Source organism: Lutra lutra, chromosome 1, assembly GCF_902655055.1.
Source record: "Lutra lutra chromosome 1, mLutLut1.2, whole genome shotgun sequence".
NCBI classification, from domain to species: Eukaryota; Metazoa; Chordata; class Mammalia; order Carnivora; family Mustelidae; genus Lutra; species Lutra lutra.
Genome location: NC_062278.1, coordinates 132,923,166 through 132,944,994, shown reverse-complemented (window position 1 = coordinate 132,944,994; position 21,829 = coordinate 132,923,166). Strand labels below are relative to the sequence as shown.

General features: G+C 39.4%; 1 protein-coding gene across 2 annotated transcripts in view; it reads right to left on the bottom strand.

The window, feature by feature from the left end:
* Positions 1 to 21,829, bottom strand: part of CPNE4 (copine 4) — a 511,336-nt gene that overhangs the window by 340,928 nt on the left and 148,579 nt on the right. The window lies entirely within an intron of this gene.

Below are 21,829 nucleotides of genomic sequence, written 5' to 3'. Positions count from 1 at the left end.
TTATGGCAAAATTGCCTTATAAACAATTAGTTATGTGGCTAAAATGCTTGCCACAAAATTGCTTGCAACAAAGATGCTTACTGTGAAACTACCTAGAACTAATGAACTAATACAACACTCTCCTTCCTTGCCTTCTTCTGCTTTAGGAACTACAAAACCAACCACTTATTTCCTAGGGTCCCTTACAGCTAGTAGTAACCACTGACACAATCATCATTAAATAACCATTGAAATAAAGCACATCACGCTTCTAGGAACACAGGGCACATGGATGGCTCAGTCAGTAAAGCATCTACCTTGGGCTCAGGTCACGATCCCAGGGTCCAGGGATTGAGCCCCACACAGGGCTCCCTGCTCAGTGGGGAGTCTGCTTCTCTCTCTGCACTTCCCCCTGCTCATGTTCTTGTGATCTCCCTCTCAAATAAATAAGTAAAATCTTAAAAAAAAAAAAAAAAAAAAAGATTCTGGGGGGGGGGGGCGCCTGCTGGCTCAGTGGGTTAAAGCCCCTTTGGCTCAGGTCATGATCTCAGGGTCCTGGGATCAAGTCTTGCATTGGGCTCTCTGCTCAGTGGGGAGCCTGCTTCCCCCTCTCTGCCTGACTCTCTGCCTACTTGTGATCTGTCAAATAAATAAATAAAATCTTTAAAAAAAAAAAAAGATTCTAGGAACAAAAATTGTCCATTAAAGAAGGGTTTCAGGCATGGATAGCACAAGCTTCCTGCTCAACCTCATTTTTTTCTGTCTAGAACACATATATTATATTTGGCAATTCAACAACCATCTTGTGTCCAGGAGGCAACAACTACAGGGGGGAAAGCCAATAAACTTGCTAAGAATGGCACAAAGAAAATGCTAAAAGAATCTGAGCTCCAAATGGTCATCAGATGACTCCACACCAGCAACTTCTTATTATATGAGGAAATTAACCCCTATTTGTTTAAGACTCTCTAGCCTCATTCTGTCACAGGTGAAAGCATTCTTAGCTGGTACAGAGATTTACTATGGTTTATATATAAAGCCTCTGATATAATATGGATAATGATTATAACAATTGTGAGTCAAGAATAATATTTTGAGGGGTTCCTGGGTGGCTCAGTGGGTTCAAACCTCTGCCTTCGGCTCAGGTCATGATCTCAGGGTCCTGGGATCAAGCCCCATGACTGGCTCTCTGCTCAGCAGGGAGCCTGCTTCCTCCTCTCTCTCTCTGCCTGCCTCTCTGCCTATTTGTGATCTCTGCCTGTCAAATAAATAAATTTAAAATAATAAAATAAAATTAAATTTTAAAAAATAACATTTTGAATTGAAAGATATTAATAATATAAATATCAATCAGTAATAAAGGTAATTAAGAGTGTAAACTTCAACAATAACAAAAAAGAGTAATGGCAAAAATGACTGTAATAGCTAAGAATTACCCTGGTGATTACTGTAATAACTATAGTAGGAGTGAATTAGGAAAAGACTGAAAAGAAAGCAACTGTTGGGTTTGGGAACATATATGCAGAATAGAGATAAGTAATTAAAATGTTTATCAGCAGATGTATTTCACAAAATAGGATATCCAAATGCCAAACAAATATATGCAAGTCTTCCTATTTTATTCATCAGGGATATGCAGATTAAAATGCCAGTGAGGATACTACTACATATCTACCACATGGCTAAGGTGAAAAATATAGACAATATCAAATATTGAAGAAGATGTGGCATAATCAGAAGTCTCATACACTAATGATGGGAGTGTACTTTAGTACAACTGTCTTGGAAAACTTTTGGAAGTACCTACTAAAGCTAAACATATGCTCACCCTATGACCCAGCATTGGACTCTCGGGTATTTATATAAAGCAACATAAACATATACTTACCAAAAATAATGTTCTTGGCAGCATTATTCATTGTGGGCCTAAACTGGAAATAACGCAAATGTTTTTCTGCAGGTGAGAAGAAAAATCGATGGTGGTATATCCATACGATGGAGTAGTATACAGCAATGAAAATGAATGAGCTAGACTCTATGCGATCCCAGGAATCTCACAAATACAATGGTCAATGAAAGAAGCCCACCTCTAAAGAATACATAATGCATATTTTATTTCCATGAAATTTAAAAAGGCAAAACCAACCTATGCTGTTAGAAGTCAGTATGGTGGTTACTTCTGGCACATGTTGAGAAGTAGTGAACAGAAGGAGGCACAAAATGTGCATCAAGGTAAAACTGATGTTCTGTTTCTCAGTCTGTGTGCTGGGGTTATAGATAGGCTCATTTTTTGAAAATTTGTTGAGCTGTAACCTTATGATTTAAAAAATAAAAAGTTTACCTAAAATGATTATCAGAGGACATTCTTCCAAAGGCAGACTTGAACAGAATTTCACTCCAATTAAATTTTTCAGATAACAAGAAGACATATCCTTGATCCCCACTTGCCATCAAGAAATAAGATATTCCATTAAGAACAAGTGTGCTACAATGAAATAGCATGCACTCATCTCTACAGAAGAACTTCCAAATCATCAAATTCAGCACTGATAAAACACCAACAACCTCTATAAGCAGGAGAAAACCTCATTCATCTAAACTTTCAAGTATTTGTTTAGCACCTACCAAGTACCAGACACTGTCCTAGGTACAAGAGAGTCAATGATGAGTAAGATAGATAAAAGTATTGCCCCTATGCCTTAGCAAAATATTTATAGATATGTCTCCTCAGGCAAGGAAAACTAAAGCAAAACTAAACTATTGGGACTACACGAAAATAAAAAGCTTTTTCACAATAATGGAAACCATCAACAAAGCAAAAAGGCAACTCACTGAATGGGAGAAGATATTTGCAAATGATTTATCTAATAAATCATTTTTTAATGATTTTCATCTAATAAAGGTTTAATATCCAAATATCATATATATTTTTTTCCAAAATATATATCCAAAATACATAAAGAACTTAAACAACTCAACACCAGAAAAATAAGTATCTGATTAAAAATGAGTAGAGGACCTGAATAGACATTTTCCAAAATAGACACTGATTTCCAACAGATACATGAAAAGATGTTTAACATCACTAATAATCAGGGAAATACAAATCAAAACCACAGTGATATATCACTTTACACCTGTCAAAACGGCTGGATCAAAAAGACAAGTAATAGCAAGTGTTGGTGAGGAAGTGGAGAAAAGGGAGCCTTCATGCACCGTTGGCAGGAATGTAAATTGGTGCAACCACTGTGAAAAATAATGTCGAGGTTCCTCAAAAAAATTAGAAATACCATATAATCTAATAATTCCAGTACTGGGTATTTGCCCAAAGAAAACAAAAAACAGTAATTCAAAAAGATACACGCACCACTATGTTTAGTGCAACATTATTTACAATAGCCAAAATACAGAAGCAACTTAAGTGTTCAATGATAGAGTGTCCAATGATACACAGACCCACATGTATACTGTACAGCCATAAAAAAGAATGAGCTCATACCATTTACAACAACATGGATGGCCCTAGAAGGTATTAGGCTAAGAGAAACAGCTCAAACAGAAAAAGACAAATATCATATAACTTTAGTTACATGTGGAATCGAAAACACAAAACAAACAAAACAGAAACTGACTCACAAATACAGAGAACAAACTCATGGTTACCAAAGTGGAAGGGGTTGGGAAGATAAATGAAATAGATAAAGGGGATTAAGAGCTACAAAATTTCAGTTATAAAACAAATAAGTCACAGGGATGAAAAGTACAGTCTAGGGAATATAGTCAATAACATGGCAATGACCCTTGTATGGTAACAGATGGTAACTACACTTACGGTGGTGAGCACCAAGTACTGTATAGAATTGTCAAATCACTATGTTGTGCACCTGAAACCAATAAAACATTGTGTATCAGCCATACTTAAATAATAATTTTTTTTAAAGTCTTGCCCTTATAGATCTCATCTTGCCCCACCTCAAGTTCCTGAATAAAGAACACCTAGGAAATTCATTTGTTTATTCTGGAAGATTATATCAAAACTATGATTGAGACTATCTCCTACTATTTAACTAATTCCTGTAATCAGTTTCATTTGGTAAGTCCACTAAGCAGAATTAATTATGAAGTGAATCTAAAAGTGTATAAAGGTGTGTGTTGTTTGTAAAAACAGACGGCCTCAGACTATTTCCTAGAGTTTGTCAGTGAGGGCAGACCACGCAGTGTGTGAGGTTATCTAAGAGACAAAAATATGATTACACGAAGTGAATGACTTGAGTGTAGAACACTCTAGGAGTGTGTATGAGTAAGGGTGTGTGCAACTAAGGCAGATGCCTTATGACTAACATAGACCTTTTCCCATTAATGAATTTTTCTTAAGCTTCCTCATCGCTCCCCAAGATCCTGTGATATGAAAGAAGTCTGTTGTTTCATGTGACATTACCATAACCAGTCTCCTGTGGTATGTCCTCAGGAAAAGGCTGGCACAGAAGCAATCTAATAAAAGCTCGAGGCTGCATCAGAATTACTCTCTGTTCAAGGATTAAACCCTCAAAACTGGTCCCGATCCTTCTCGGAGCATCCCTTCCTCTCCCCACTGAGAACCACTGAACACCATCTGTGCCGATAGGCTCTGTGACTCAAAACCCATCCACCTCCTAGGATGACTGTGGACTCCTGTTCTCAAAGGGTCTTTAAAAATAGAAGAGACACTATTTTCTTCTGGGGGTATGGTTTTAGGCAGAGCTCTAGTCAAAAAGATGATGGTCCTTTTATAAGGTCCTACCAAGAACCATTTATCATCAGAATTATTGAGTTTGGAGATTAGGAGGTGTTGTTGCCTCCTGTGAAAGTCCATCCTTTGCATATAGCATAATTTTCCCTTTTCAACAATGTTATTCCCTATCTTGTCTACCTGGCAGAACCAGCCTCTGAGATCTAGCTTCAGGAGCATCTTCCCAGTCTAGGGTTGAATACACTTTCCTCCGACCCCTCCAAGCTTATAAAGAATATTTTGGCTCACACAGTTTTCTGTCCCTTAAGGAATATGAGGTTTTGAACACAGAGACCATAACCGCCCCATTCTCATGTCCAGTGGCAAGGAGGGTGCATGGTATACAGTAGGGATTCAATAGCCATTTATTGAATAAATTCCAGGACAAGGTAATACTTACAAAATGGAAATTTGGGGAAATAATTTCCCCCCAAACACACCTTAGGAGCTGCCTTAATAAATGGGACCGAAATTAAGTCATCTACCTCATCTTAAAAAAAAAAAAAAAAAAAACCCAAAACCCCAAACCGAAAAAACAACAAAAAAAAACCTCACCCGTCCAGCTCTCTTGTGAAAACTAAATCATACCCTATGTGATAGACTGAGAGTATTTCTTTTTTTTCTTTTGACAGACAGAGATCACGAGTAAGCAGAGAGGCAGACGGGGGGTGGGGGAGGCGGGGAGAGACAGGCTCCCTGCCGAACAGAGAGCCCAATGCAGGGCCCGATCCCAGGACCCTGGGATCATGACCTGAGCCGAAAGCAGAGGCTTAACCCACTGAGCCACCCAGGCGCCCCTAGATTGAGAGTATTTCTTAAAGAGCTTGCAATAGGAGAGATGAACAGGAACTTGAATTTCTTTACACACTCTTGGGAATCTTCCCTCCAACGGATCAGGGAGATAAAGAGTAGAAGGGAGACTCAGGGTTAAATTGAAGGAGAAAAAAATAACTTCAAGAATCCAGGTGCACTGAATATAATTACCACTCTTTGGATAATAAGGAGAGCTGAGAAATAAAAAGGTGATTTGTTTGGATTCAAGACTTGTTATGATTGATATTTTGCTTAGCGAACGAGTTGGTCCCTTATTAAGATGTTTTTGAAACTTCGAGGTTTTGCTCTGAGCAAGAGGAAAGCAGCCCCTGACATCTGGGAAATGGCTTGCTGGACTGACTTAGTGCCATTAGCTAGGCTCTGGTTTCACCAGGAGCTGGCCTGGCATGCATAGCCAGGTTTTAGTGTTCCGTTGAAAAAAAGATATCTCACAGAACACCATTATAACACACGGCCACTAAACATACCCATAACGGAGCAAGACAACAACTGAACTGCTTCATAATCACACTTTAAACCAGACAAAAATGTAAAGATTGTCCAAGCCACAAAAATGAGTCAACATCCCCCATCCCAGTTAAAATGAGTGGCTTGCTGCGTCTTTACTGATTACAGCTTTAGCTTTGGTCTATACTTCCCTCCAGAGAAGATCTGTTCATATACTCAGTTATAAGATTGCTCTGGCTCCCAGAAACCACCCAAACCAGGAAGCTGTCCTTCCTTAAATTCTCCTGAAAACACCTAGCAAACACCCGAATTCTAGAAGTCCTTTCTTAAACTGTCTTACTAAGATGCCTCACAGCTCCCCAAGGAGAGTGTTCTCCCTTGTGGCAATAAGCAATAACAAACCAACTCGTTCAGCTACAGATGTCTTACTAGGGGCTGGAGGTTATTTTCCCTAACAGTATTTATTCACTAAAGTACAAACCAACTTCTCCAGGACACCTGAGTTTAACACTAAGATATTAAACACTCATGATTAAATTTTACAATTCTATCATATTATCATAACTTATTGTTATTAATCCCACCTCAGTTAAATAGAGTATTTTAGAAACTGCCAGAAGAAATTATGATGGAATAAATTACTTTATTCCACAGAGAATGAACAACTGGAGTTTCTCTTTTCTTGCTCTCCTTGTATAAGAAAGAGAAACGGTCTTTTTAGAACACAGAGTTCTGTGATACAGTGGTCAAATTTATCCCATGGAAGCCATGCATTTTTCCTAAGATCCTCAGCTTATCACCGTAATTTCTACTAGTTCTCTCTGCACAGAGATTTCTCCACAGAACTGTCACAATATTTTTCTTCCCACTTAGAATACCAGAGCGTTTTCTCTTCCCAAGTTCTTCTTGTGTTGTATAATGTGACAGGCTATTAAATCAATTTCTCTTCCTCTCTTTAAAAAAAGCACAGAATCAAATGTGGTGATCATTCAGAATTAAAGGTGACAACCTGGAGATGTTTGGATTCATTCTGCAGTTCCAATACACACACATATGCAATCCACATCTCTCTCATGCACCTCCTCACTCTCTTGCAAACTCACACATACACACTGTACAGTAATAAAAACAGGTTGGTAATTAGTTGTTTTAATTATGTTAGTGTTTTATTATCATATCAGTCATGTTATATTATAGTAATAACTGCAATGCATATTAATATAAAGATAATTTTGGAAGGAGCACAGAAATGTGATTAGAATCACTTAAGTGAGCTCGAATGATGCCAAACCAAGGGAATACTCATTCTCTGACTGGGGCAAGAGAGGATGACAAAGGTCTGGGGAGTCATTATATTAAATTTTAAATATTAAAAAAAATTTTTTTTTAAATAATTGCCTCCTTTGCCTCTCTCAGTTTGCTGGTCGGGACACACTGGTATGATTATTCCAGATAAGCAGTTGGGCAAGCTTCAAATACGCGTAGATTCTTCAACCCATCACTTCCCCTAAGAAAACAATCATCAGTGTTCACGGAATTAAATTAATAATAACACTGACGGCTGACAGGTAATTCTAAGTCTAGGCACTACTGTGTGTTAAATCTCCAAACAACCCCACAAAGTGGGTGTTTTTACTGTTCCCATTATACAGATGGAAAAATGGAGGAAATTGATTTGTAGAAGATGTTATAACTGGTAAATGGAGCTGGGATTAAAATACAGTCTGTAACCAGGATCACATCATATCAGTACCAGTATACTACACTGTCTCTCACTGTTAGAAACATGTTCATTGCAGAATTATTGACACAACCTGCTTATTCCCCAATGTTGTCCATCATAAGTGACCCAGTTGCTCAGACCTTTCAAGTTATTCTTGATTTCTCTTTTCTCATACCATATATCCAATTCATCAGCAAATTTAGAGAATCTACATTTTAAACACATCTCATTTCCAATCACTTCTCATCTTCTCCATGGTTACCACCTGATCCAAATTATTACATCTCTCACTTGGACAAATACAGTAGCTCCTGAGTCGTCTCCAGCATCTGTTCTCGTCTCTGTACACTGTCTGGCACAGCAAACAGTGTTATCTCTTAAAATGCAAATCATTTCCCCACTCTAAGCCTTCCAATTCTTCCCCCTTCACCACATTTGGAATAAAAATCCAGAATCCCTACCACGGCTTATCAGGCCCTACATATTCTGGTCCCTAGCTGCCTCTCCCACATTATTTCCTCTCTCCTGTCTTCATAATCCCTCTTCTCTCTCCTTCTTGCCTCCCTGGCATTCCTTAAATAGGCCAAGAAATGTCTGTGTCATGGCCTCTGCTCATGTTTCTGTTAGAACAATCTTTCCCTACATCCAGATGGCTCACTCCCTTCCCTGTTCAAGTTTCTGTGCAATACTGCTTCCTCAGATAAGCCCTCTCTAACCATGATTTTTAAACTAGTACCCCCGTCATTCCCTATTCTCATCCCTACTTCATTTTCCTTCACAGTAATTTCTACTACCCATCATAGATTATATGCCCATAGGATGAGCTTCTTTCTTGCCAGTAAATTATTATGGAAATGTGGAGCACCTGGGTGGCTCGGTCAGTTGGGTGTCTGCCTTTAGCTCGGGTAGTGATCTCAGGGTCCTGGGATCAAGCTCTTTGTCGAGTTCCCTACTCGGCAGGGAGCCTGCTTCTCCCTCTCCTTATGACCTTTCCTCTGCTTGTGCTCTCTCCCTCTCAAATAAATGAATGAAATCCTTAAAAAATTATTGTGGAAATATGTATTCATATTTGGAAAATGTGGTTGGGCAAATTTCAAGGTAGTAGGTAGTGAGCAGGCAAGAGAGGGATGAAGTAGTAAGAAAATGAAGGTGATTGTGTTTGGGCTTTGGTGGCTCCCACAGCCATGGGTGGGTGCCCTGGCTTCTACAAAGGGGGCAGGACTTGGAATAAGGGGCACCAGCAGGAGAGGGCTCATTGTATAACCAAAGGACTTGAAAATTTGAAGTCAGAGGATTTTAAAGGGCAGGTTACATACATACCGACCATATAATCTTGGAAACATTGATACGACATCCCTGACTTCCAGTTCACTCATCTGAAATTGGAAATAAAAATACTAGCCCTGAATTTAATAAACTGTTGTGAGGAATCAATGAAAGAAAACATGGAAGGGCTATGTAGATATCAGTGACTCTTGTTTGTGTGTTCTTCCTCTGTGTTATGTCTAGTGGTGGTAGCATATATACATTATTCTTTAAATTGGTGTTCAAAATCAAGAGAGAGATTTCAACTTATACTTTCTCTCTGTTGTACTTGTTGAGGTTATGCATTTCCTAAGTTTAACACTCAGAATAAAAAGTTGTTCCTTTTACGAGTTCTGTATTTGCATCTTTCAGACTTCTAAGACAGTACCCTAAATGGGAATTAAGATTATAAATATGCCTATATTCCTCCCATAGGACCATGTAATAATGAGATGGGCCTTCTTAGTTAATCAACATATCCAGATATAGATTTTTTTTAACTGTGTGGCAAACATTCTACATACTTCCTATGAAAAGGGTGGGTTTCTGTCCTTGGCCTGAGACTGCCTATTCACGGAAGGCCACGTGTAGATGCTCTAATCAGAAGTTCTAGCCTTTCATGAGAGTGAAGTCAGCTTCAGATGATTTGAAACCCCAGATTTAAATCACTGCCAGCCTTCTGGGCTTCCCTGCTGAGATACTGAACTTTGTGGAACAGGGATAAGCCATCCTCACTGTGCCCGGTCTGGGGTCTCAACGCACAGAATACAGGATCTAAGGAAATCATTGTTTTAAGATATTAAATTTGGGGCTAATTGTTGTGCAAGAAAAGTCATTGGAACAAAATAGCTGAAGTAAATCTCCAATAGGGACGGGCTTAAAATAGGTTCCTCTGCCAGAAATCCATTTCTCAGAAGCTGTTTTGAAAATGGTAGAATTGACCAAAGGAAGGTTAAAAAGTCATCAGAATTTCTTGCTTCAACACACAGTTCCAAAGCTATAATCTTTCAACAAGAAGAACTAGTCTTCACATTCAAGAAGAAAATATCTAAGACTAAATTCTCAGATGAGCAGAAGCTCTTGAAATATCAAGTGTTTGAAAACAGACTAGCCAAGATAGAGAGTTGAACATTTCAGAGCTTGAATCAAGATAAAATATTTAATTAGCCTATAAACTGACCCTGAGAACATCTGGAGTTTCCAGAAGGGAACATTTTTCTTGTCATTTCTTCCCTGAGACGGCCAAAAAGCGGGGACTAGTGTTGGCACAGAAGTAAAGATGGAAAGGTGAGGTTATCAGCATGGCCTCTCTGATTCCCGTCCACAGATTAGAGAGCGTGGACAAGTGGAATGAGTCTATCCATCTTCTTTGAAATGCAGGAAATGCAGGGGATAAGGAGGCTCAGATAATTCCTGACCAGGGGAGCCGAAAACCAATCGATCAAAGTGGCTAGTCAGAGATTTGGCAGAAACTTAAAGACCTCCTCAACTTTTTCACTTAAAGTTCCTTTATTTTATACAGACATAGGGGACTAAGAATTCTTGTTGGGCTGGACGGCAGGCGAAAACCTTATCCCTGGCATTAAACACACCTTGAAGTAGGCATTACCTGATAATATCTTCCATAGACTGAGCACTAAGTGATGTGCTAACCACATTAGGTTTGCATACATTATCTCCTTTAAACATTATGGCATTTAATATTTATTAAGTATTCACTATGACCCAGGTACTATGTTAAACAATTCTTATGCATCATCTCATTCATCCTTATAATAAACCCACAGAACGGGGTTTTGTTGTTGTTGTCTCTGTGTGACAGATGTTCAAAACACAGGCCCAGGGGAGCAGAGGCATTTGCATAAGGTTATGTGGATAACCCAAGTGGTCTGATTTCAGAGTGGATAGAGTCAGCCACTTCACTGTCCTGCCAGCCAATTGTGTAATCTCAACAACAACATTTTAGACAGACACAGGGCAGTAGGAGAGGCTCAGAGATGTTAGGTGACTTTCTAAGTTTACACAGTTAACCTGTGCTGGACCTTACAGTCCTGTTTCCAAACTGACTTCGAATCAAGCCTGGCTGCTATGGCAGCTTCCTAAGTTGTCAGCCATAGGGATTTCAGGTTGATGGGAAGCCTGGTGAGTCACAGCATTAATAATTTAGTTTGATTCTGAGCTAAACCAGCTCTGGGCCTATTTTTCTTCTTATAGTACTTTCTCTGACTTTTTAAATGCTTTTTAGTTACAGAACAATATTTTCTTCTTTCAAAAATCTTACACAGGGGCGCCTGGGTGGCTCAGTGGGTTAAGCCGCTGCCTTCGGCTCAGGTCATGATCTCGGAGTCCTGGGATCGAGCCCCGCATCATCGGGCTCTCTGCTCAGCAGGGAGCCTGCTTTCTCCTCTCTGCCTGCCTCTCTGCCTGCTTGTGATCTCTCTGTCAAATAAATAAATAAAATCTTTAAAAAAAAAAAAATCTTACACAGAACCCCAATATACTTAAAAGTTGAAGGTGATATTTTTATTCATATAAATATATTTTCTAAGTGGCAATCTCTGTCACTTACTATCGTGTCAGTCAGTTGGAACACAATCTGAGAGTTAGTGGTTGCTGATGTGTTGAAATTTAACTATGTTATTTCCCGCATATATTTTATTTTAAGATTTTATTTATTTATTTGAGAGAGAGAGTGAGTGAGAGAGAACATGAAAGGGAGGAGGGTGAGAGGGAGAAGCAGACTTCCCGCTGAGCAGGGAGCCTGAAGTGGGGCTCAGTTTCAGGACCCTGGGATCATGACCTGAGCCGAAGGCAGATGCTTAACTGACTGAGCCACCCAGGTGCCCCCTGTTATATATTTTATATATTTTAAATATTATTTTATTTTATATATATATATATATTTTTTAAATATATATCTATTTTAAATATTAACACATATTCTAGGAAATGTTCTATATCTTGATTGGGAAGGTGGTTTCCCAAGGGTGTATCTATTTGTCAAAACTCATCCAACTACATATCCAAAATGGATGCCTCTGGTTGCATTTTATACACAAATTGCCTCATCAGAGTTGAGAAGCAAAAAGTTATATTTATATTTATATTTCAAACAAATGTGTGCGGTACCTCCAAAATAGTGAGCCCCACCCCTCCTGAACATTATTTATAAGTCTTCAAAACAAATGGTGCAGTGACTCAGAAGGGGGAAGTTCAGAATTATTTGTGTCCTAAGGCTCAAATAAAGGCACTGAAGAACTTCAATCTCATTCCAGGAATTTCTATGACTTTAAAAAAAAAAAAAAAACATTTAGGGTGCCTGGGTGGCTTAGTCGTGAAGCATCTGCCTTTGGCTCAGGTCACGATCCCAAGTGTCCTGGGATTGAGACCCACATCGGACTCTCTGCTCAGCGGGAAGCCTGCTTCTCCCTCTCTGGCTTCCCCTGCTTGTGTTTCCTCTCTCACTGTCTCTCGCTCTCTCTGTCAGATACATAAATAAAAACCTTTAAAAAAAAATTAATCCCTGGAAGCCAACAAGAAAAACTTGCTACCTCATCTATACTCAGTAGTTTTTGAAGCACAGAGAGGAGAAAACTAGGTGGAAAGAAGTGTGTTCTCACATAATTTACTCTGTTTCCCATATTGTTCAGGAGGAGGATAAATCCAGATGGAGCCTGGAGTGGAGAAGAGAAGACAAAGGGAGACCCCCTTCTCCAACACTAATCACAAATACAGTTCTCCTTGGTCCTCTCCACTTCACTCTCCTCAGAGGAAGAAAAGGGAGAGGAGAAAAGAAGAGGAACAGAAAGAAGTTTACAAACAAAAAGATGTGAGGAAGGAAACAGATTAGTAGAGCCTGGAAATAAACTACTCCATTGTCCTCATCCCTGAATGGCAGGAAATGTCCTTCAGGCATCATCTCAAGACTCCATTCAACACTGTCACAACCTGCCTGTACAGTTGACAGACAAACACAAAAAGAAAATCCTTTTAAATCAAACTTCTTTCCTCAGGCACCAATAATCCCACTTCCATGTAAAAAGAATAAGCCTAATGGTATAGATGAGTTCTAACAAGCTGAGTTCTTACTCTCCTGAATAAGAACTCGATGCTCCTCAAAAATCCAAGGGTCTTTGGAGGTGAACATGGGGAAAAGGATCGTGGAAATGAAATCCCTCTATTTACTGAATGACAAGCATCTATTGTGTCAGGAATTGTGGTAGATACTAGGGATAAAAAAATCAATAAAATGGTCACAGCTTTTGTGTCCCAGAATTTACTTCTCCAGTGACCTCCAGATATGTCTCTACCGCTCTGCCTCTAGTCCCATTCTCTTTTAATTGCATCAGTCCTCAGAAAACTTGAGGACCAAATAGCACATCTTTATTTAGAAACTAATTCTCAAAAAATAACTAATGGTCCATAATCATAGCACTTATTGAGCACTAACTCTATTGCATCAGGTGTTATTATAAGCATTCTATAAGCACTGAATCATGTAATCCCTATAATGGCAGGTAGGTACCATTAGGATACCCATTTTATAGGTGAGGAAACTGAGGCACAAAAAGGTTTGAGTAATTTGCCCTTGGCATAGCTAACGATGGCTGGGCTAGGACTTCAATCTAGATAGTCTGGCTCAAGAGCCTGAGCTCAGGACCCCTATGCCATGCACCACTGGGAACCTTTAGGAAGTTGGGCTAAAACCATATAACTTGGGGGATGAGGAGGATGTTTCAAGTATTTACCAAAACAAACTTAATTTTTTTTAAATGCAAACAGTTTTAAATGAATTATTGGATTCTCTGAGAAGAGGAAAACATGTTCATCTTATTTTTAAAGACTTTATTTATTTATTCATTCATTCATTCATTTAGAGTGCACATGAGTGGGGGGGGGGAGGGGCCTAGGAAGAAGGAGAGGGAGAATCTCAAGCAGACTCCACATTGAGCAAGGAGCCTGAGGCGGGGTTCAATTTCTGGACCCTGAGACCATGACCTGAGCTGAAATCAAGAGTCACTCAACCAACTAAGCCATGAGGTGCCCCAAACATGTTCATTTTGAATGATCAGTAGCATTATATGGGGTTACTCCACCTCCACAGAGGCCAGGATGAGAGAGGCACAGAGTCATGGCATGGGCACTGGAGATACAAACACCTGGGTTCAAATCCTATCACCACTTCATCCTCTTCTTGTGAACTTGGACATGTACTTTCCTACATGTCAGTTTCCTTACCTGTAAATGGGTAAGCACAGCCTCCATCTTCTAACACTGTCATGAGGATTATATGAATATGCATGTAAAGACATGGCACATGGTAGACACTTGGAGAATAGTACTCATTCTCGGAGAAGGGCAGTGAAGGACAGTGGTGGCATAATTTCTGAAGTCAGACAGTCTGGGTTCAATTTGTTATGGCTCTTCCACTTACCACTTGGGTGACCTGTGAGCAAATTACTTAATTCTTCTGTGCCTCTCTATAAAATATACATGGAGCGCAAACTGTAAGGTTGTTTTGGTAATTATATACGATGACACACATAAAGTACTTAGGAGATTACCTGATACAGCTTATAAATACTCTCAACATATTTTAAGGTATCATCATTAATAAACCACCATTACAGTTAAGAAAAAAGAGTAAATGGATTGAAATTACAAAAGAAATATAATTTTCTTAAGGAGATGATTATCAGCAGTGAGTCTAGTTAATCATTAAAATAGAAGCCCAGGAACCATGTTGAAAACATCTCCCTGGAGATGCTGAAGGTGCTTTAAGCTAGAGGCAGAGGGCTCTAAATCAGAAATGCCTCCTGAAGCTCTTTCCTTGAACTGCAATTTCATCTTCCAAATACTTATCATGAGAGTCAAGATACCTTATAAAAACCACAGTGACCAATGCTCCATCTGAATGTCCAGAATGTGGCTCACCAGTTCCTCAAGGTAAGGAGGCAATGAAGCCCATGTCATGGGACTTTCCTCTCTTTGGGAGGCCAGTCATTATCCTTCCAGCTGATAAATCATCTCCAAGCACTTAAAGGAATTAATAGTCAACATAAGATTTCAGTTCAAATTGTTCTTTCCTCATTGGCAGCCCCAATTTCCCATCTTATGTGATTCCACTCTCAGACATCATGGCATTGACAATTTTGAGATGTCACTGATAAGAAAACCACTTAGCATCTTACGAAATGCAGTTTCCTTCTTTCGCTTTACTCAAGGGCATCACTCACAGAGCGCACATCAGGCAACTGCAGTCTCTGGTCAAAGGGATGGGACCTCGGGCAGCAGGGGGGAAATATTTTTTGATTCTACTGTTTCATTTTGTTTTCTATACAGTGTTTCGAGTAAGGTCCTAATATCACCTTTCTAAAGGAAAGAAATTATTCTTATTAAGGATGTGTTAAGGGGGAAGTAGAAAGCAGCATCAAAGTTTTCCCAAATGGGAGTTTGATGCAAAACCACAAGGAAAACGTTGTGAACAACTGAAGAAAACTGTTGTTTTTTATCATCTGTCATGCTAGGTGTTAGCCACTGAAATGCTGCAAGTCAGCGAAGTGTGAACAGAAATCTTTCGAGAAAGGAGTTTGTTTGTGATATCCAGAAGGAATGCTTTAATTGACTTAATTTTTCAATTCTCAGCTCTTGTCTGTGTCCATAGTTGAGAGGTTAAATATGTTTCAGAGACCAAGCCCAGGGAAGTGCAGGAGTGTAGCCTAAACTCAAATACCCCTAGGGGCCATGCTAGTAGGGTAAGTGTGTGGGTCAGGCCAGCCAGCAGGAAGCACCAGGACAAACTCAGAGTCTGGATATGGGTAGGGGCTACCCACATCCAGCTCACTGCTATACAAAGTGTAAAGATTCCATGTTGCCAGATTTTCTGATTACTCACAGAAACCAGAAATCTGGAGTTTTATGAAAAAATATCCTGAGCTTTAGGTTTTGTCAAATGGTACCGACTTGCTTGAACACCATAAAGGCCAAACAAAATATGTATGGGACTAGACAGAAGACTTCAGGTTCAAGTTTGTAACCTCTGGTAAGATGAAGAAAATACAGATTGATTCATCCAGATTCCAGCTTTACAATTTACTAGCTCTATGACCTGGGGTGATTCATTAATTCTGCTCAGCCTCAGTTTCCTCACCTGGTTATTAAAGTCTCCCTTCCAGGGTGATTGTGAGGATTAGAAAGAATATATATAAAATGGCACATTTCCTAGCTGGTATCAACATATATAGATGGCTACTTTATTTTGTCATCACCCAAATGTTCTTATTTGACCCATTTTCATAAAATTCTAGCATTCTGGAGCAATGGAAAATTGATCATCTCTGTTACAGGCTACATGAAAAACTACTATTTTGGGCTTCATCTTCCTGGTTCCTACACAAAAGAGTGATGGCTCACTACTGTTCCAAGCATGAAAGAGACTTACTCCACAGAATTCTTCTGGGAGCCCTCCAGCCAAAAGTGAACTTCTGAAAAAGTTCACATCCCATTCATTTGGGAGTGGGCAAGCTCACCACCATGGACGCATAGTTCCCCTTGTATGCTGTTAGCAGGGACGTCAGATCATATGACAACCATACCCAACATCTGGGTGGGCTGGGAGTGGGCAGAAAGGATGGAAAATAAGGAGAGATGAAAGAGCAATTTATTTTATCCCCACTCCGCATAAAAGTAGCCTATGCACCCTTGAGATGGTCTGCTGTAAAATAAATCCTGATGATTGTTTTGCTTTGCTTTGTTTTTGTTTTTTGGCAAAACAGGTGTCTGATTTAAGCTTCCATTGTTGAGGCTTTCAGAAAGCTTTGTTTTTTAATATTTCACTTATGTGACACAGAGAGAGAGAGAGAGTGAGAGAAAGCAAAAGCAGGGGAAGCTGCAGGCAGAGGGAGAGAGAGAAGCAGGCTTCCCACCAAGCAGGGAACCAGACATGGGCTCGATCTGGGGACCCTGGGATCATGACCTGAGTGGAAGGCAGACACTTAACTAGCTGAGCCACCTCAACAAGGTGCCCCTTGTTGAGGCTTTCAAAGAGGAATCCATCTCAAAGAGGACTATCTCAAATACACACATAGCTAGCCAAGGACTTCATAAAGAGGCAGGCTACCTTCCTATACAGATGTTCTTTTGTTTCAGAAATCTGCATTGATTTTGAAAACTGACCATTTGCACCCCTTGTTTTATTCTTCCTGCACTTTAAATTCCCATTCTTACATTTTAAATTCATCAGTAAAGAGTGAGCCTGCCAAACTCTAGGTCCCTACCCTCCACCCCAATAAAATCAGAACCCCAGGCCTGTGTGCACACTCCCTCCCTTTCATTCTACCCAAGAGCTCACTGTGTGGCCCCAGGTGTGCTAGCTAATTTTCAGGTCCTGTAAATAATAAATTTTTTTCAAAACTTTATTTTTTCAAAGTTCCCTGATGTTATTGCTGAAAGACATCTTATAGTCATCATAAGAACCACTAGTGCAGGTCCACCCACAAGATTGGTTATAGATAGGCTGAGATGCCATAAACCATCTGCCCCCCCACATGTCCAGGGAAAGGAAGAGTTTGTTTTGAGCCCTCTTTCTCAAGGTCATATGACCATCTGAACCTGTAAGACAGACTGAGTTCCTCCACGAGACTCTGAGGTCTTTGAGGGTACAAACCATGTTCTTTCATGACACCCAATAAGTGTTGGAATTAATTTCAATGTCTGTAACACCTTTTCATGAAACTATTATAAGAAGCAAATGAAATAATATAGGTAGATGGCATTTGTGAATACAAATATATGGATATATTATTGTAAGTAATAATAACATTGCATCAGAGTCCACTGATAACTCAGATATAACCACACTAATTACTACTACCAATTGCTATTATTACCAACAATCTACCAAAGCACATGATTCGTATAACATGTTATCATATGGAATTGATCCAATAGTAATTAGCTCTCAGAATTACTTAGAGCTTCCTATGGAGGAACTCAAGAACTGTGCATTAAAATTAAATGTAGTGAGTTTCCTTAACAAGTCTTTTAAGATAATAAAATTTCCATTATGGAGAATTGAAACAAACAAACAAAAAAAAACCCTAAAGGTAAAAATGGAATTAAAGGTGATTGGAGCAACATCTTAACAGCGTGGGAATAATTCAGCTTTTTCCAATGAAGACAAGTACATGCCGTTTATAGGATTTCTGCCAAGGGCCAAGGCATCGTGGGCTTAGCTCTGCCTCATGGAGGACACTCAATGTGCACAGGGGCTACAGCATATGCTCCAGGAAACTAAATAAAAGTCTTTAGTTCACAAGGGACCCTGTCTTTTGAATCCCTGAGAAGTGTTAATTTTTCCCACTTGGCTATGATGTTTAGTTCCAAAAGTTAATGAACACATCAGTATTCACCAGAAGGTAGGAGGAAATTATTTCCACTCTTCATTGGAAAATGAAATGTGGTCTATATGTCATTACACTCTGCTGTACCATATACTATTGCTGTCATGTGGCCAGGAGATGGTGCAGGGAGGATTTTTTAAAGGGCTATGATTCCAAATTAGGGAAATTAAATGTTAAGTCTGAAACTCTCAGTTTTGAATGCATTTCCAACCTACAAGTATCCTTTTCCTTCCTTTCTGATAGTGAAAATCATTACCACTAAAGAAATACTGGAAGTTTCACCCAACAAGAACACCATCCCATCTCCATATTTTGGGAGGAGACAAAAGGATCCTCTCTGTCTTCTCACTCATCAGATTTTCATCTCAAACTCTGCTGGTCCGAGAAGAGCAACAGTCTCTTATGCATTACAGACCAATTGATTTCCAATATATCGAAAACATAGATTTATCCTCACTGGCACTTAATACTATTAGGAACACAGAAGGTCAGACTTATAGGTCTTTTTGAGTCTAGAAATCAGGTTTACAGTTTCATGCTTACTTTAGAGGCCAATGTTCCCTTCCAGGGTTAACAGCTACAGCCAATTAAAAAGCCAACAGTTCCCCTCCATATGAGAAGGCCATCTAAAGGCAGTTCTAACTAACTAGTAATAACCTGAACTATAAACCAGGGCAAAATGGGCCCCTTTCCTTGCTGCAAGTCCATTACAAAAGCACAGGCCAGCAATCACAAGTAATAAAAAAGAAATGTCAATCTGTAGTTACACCTCCCCCAAAACAATTTAAGTTGTAAAATTAAGACCCTACTGTGACATTTTTAGATTACCTTTCTTCTCTCAAACCCAGCCAAATTCTCTAGCACACCAGAGATTCTGGAACCAGGCTGGCTATTTACATTTCAATTTTCAATTAACTGAAATTAAATATTTTAAAAATTTTTGTTCCTCAGTTACACTAGCTACCTTTCAGGGGCTCTTCGCCAAACTTTTAAAATTCCCTCTGAAAGATAAGCTCACCCTGCTTTTCCCTCTCACCTCGACACAGCACCCACCCCGCAACAATCTCTTCATTATCCAAATAGTTTAGTCTCGCTCTTTTTTCTTCACTTAGGCAATTACCAGATTTCCCCACCAAGAAGACATGGGCAGAGCCAACATGAATTTTCTTCTGCAAGGCTTTCTCTCAATTCTGTAACAGTGTACATAGGAATCTCTCTGTAAATCCAGACATGTTGTAAGGGGTAGACACAGGAAAATGCACGCATCAATAAATGTCATGCCAGTGCACTGTCCATGTTTGCCAGCCTTCACTGAACATAGATAGTAGTAGCCACATGCTTTAAATAGACTGTTGGATGTTTTTAACTTGTGACACAGGTGTGTTTCTAACTCCTGGCATAAGACCACTTGATGAATTTGTATTGAAAAGAAGGTGTTAGCAGTAAATAAATATGCTTTACTTGCTGAGAGGGAGAATGATTATTCAAGCTACTGTGAGTTGTCAAAAGTTTCCATGCTGGTCATTCACTTCTTTGCTCTCAAGAGCGTTCTATACCCTTTCCCTGCAAACCTTGTCAATGGACTTCCATCAAGGTTCGATCAGTGGAAGACACAAACGGGATACATGAGAGCAAGAGGCAGGCTGATGCTGGGGTATCCTCATCTCCCTTTCAGGCAGCATTTCTAGCACCATCTACATCTCCTCCATCTTTCACTCCTACAAGATAGGCGTCCCCTTCCATGGATTCAGTTTGTGCTAGATGGCTGTTTGGTTCTGGTACTACCATCTCCTTCTTTGGCCCCTCTCACCCAGTGGTCTGTTGATACATATGTAACAGTTGGCTTTGGGTGGAAGGTGAGCCCTGATTTGAAATGTTTGCCAATGTATGTGGTGGGGATACCCATATCAAAACTGCCTGCAAAGTTCCTGAATACTTAAGAGTCAGCTTTCACAAGCCTATACAAGCTGGCCTCAGCTCTCTACTACCACACCCTAAGCAAAGTAACAGACTCCTGTCATTGATGCCTGGGTTCCCACACTGTCACTATTTAGTCTCTCAGCATTTCCAACTCCTTCATTACTAATTCCCTGAACTAAATCCTTTATTAGCTACCTGGCATGGGCTGTGTTTTTCTAACTGTATCCTGAATATATATTGTTAAAAGAGTGTAAAGTGTATTACAGAAGTGTTTCTCAAAGTGCCAGATTAAAAATCAGCCTATCACTTCATATGTTGGAATTTTAACTTTTTTAAAGAGTAAGACTTTTTGAATGAAGGAAGCAGTGTATCAATTTACATCGGGAGCACCCGTTTCTTATCTGTGCACCGGTAACAAAGAGTTTATGAGCTGATAGTTATACGCAAACCATACTTTGAGTAACACTTAATAGAGCACTCTAGAAAAACAACATGACAATATGTACCAAAAGCCCCCAAAGTTTCCTATCCTTTGTACCTGTTCTTCTACTTTGACAATGTTTCCTAGGAACTCATTCAAATAGTAGGGAAAAGTCTTATGCACAAAGATGTCCACTGCAGTTTAAAATAGGGTATTTTTGGAAGCAACTTCAAAGTGAAAAAGTAGGAAAATTATAAATAAATTCATGTGGTGGGATACTATGCAACTTTAAAAATTATAATCATGAATAGCACAGCAATATAGAAAAATATACTATGAGGTCATAAAATGAGGAATAAATTTTATATGCATGATAAGAATCAGGTAAAAATATGAACACCAGAAGGAAAAGACCTATATACAAATAATAGTTGACTTAGGTAAAGGGGGCATTAGGAGATGAATTCTTTCTAATTTCTTCCCTCTCATTTTCAAGGAGTGATTTTCTTCTAATGTAAGCTGCCATTTCACTCTGATAAATAAAAAATAAAAAACAACAAAACACACCAACAAAGTCAGTGAGACTATTTGGAAGGAAAAAAATATATTACACATTAAGATACCTGTGAATGCTGTTTAATGTTTACAATATAAGCCCTAAATAAGTCTGAAGTTAAAGACTTATGAAGACGCATTGCCCCATGCAAGTTGCCTCGACCTGAATTTCATCTACTCACCCACCAAACACACTGCCTCTCAGGCCTCTGGAGCCTCCTTTCTTCTGTGGTATGGAAGAGTTGACCCCCTAGAACAGCATCTTCCAGCTATTTGCAAACAGGTGGGAGAAGTATTGAAGACTTGAGGAGTTTGCTGTCAGGGACCCAAAGCAAGTGGCTCTCTACTACTGCTCTGCTTAGCATCTCACCATCCACCTCAGAACAGAGCTTTGCTCACTCAGACGAGATACTCAAAAGCAAACAAAAAACGAAAATAAAAACAAAAACAAAACATAAAAAACCTAGTCCTCATCT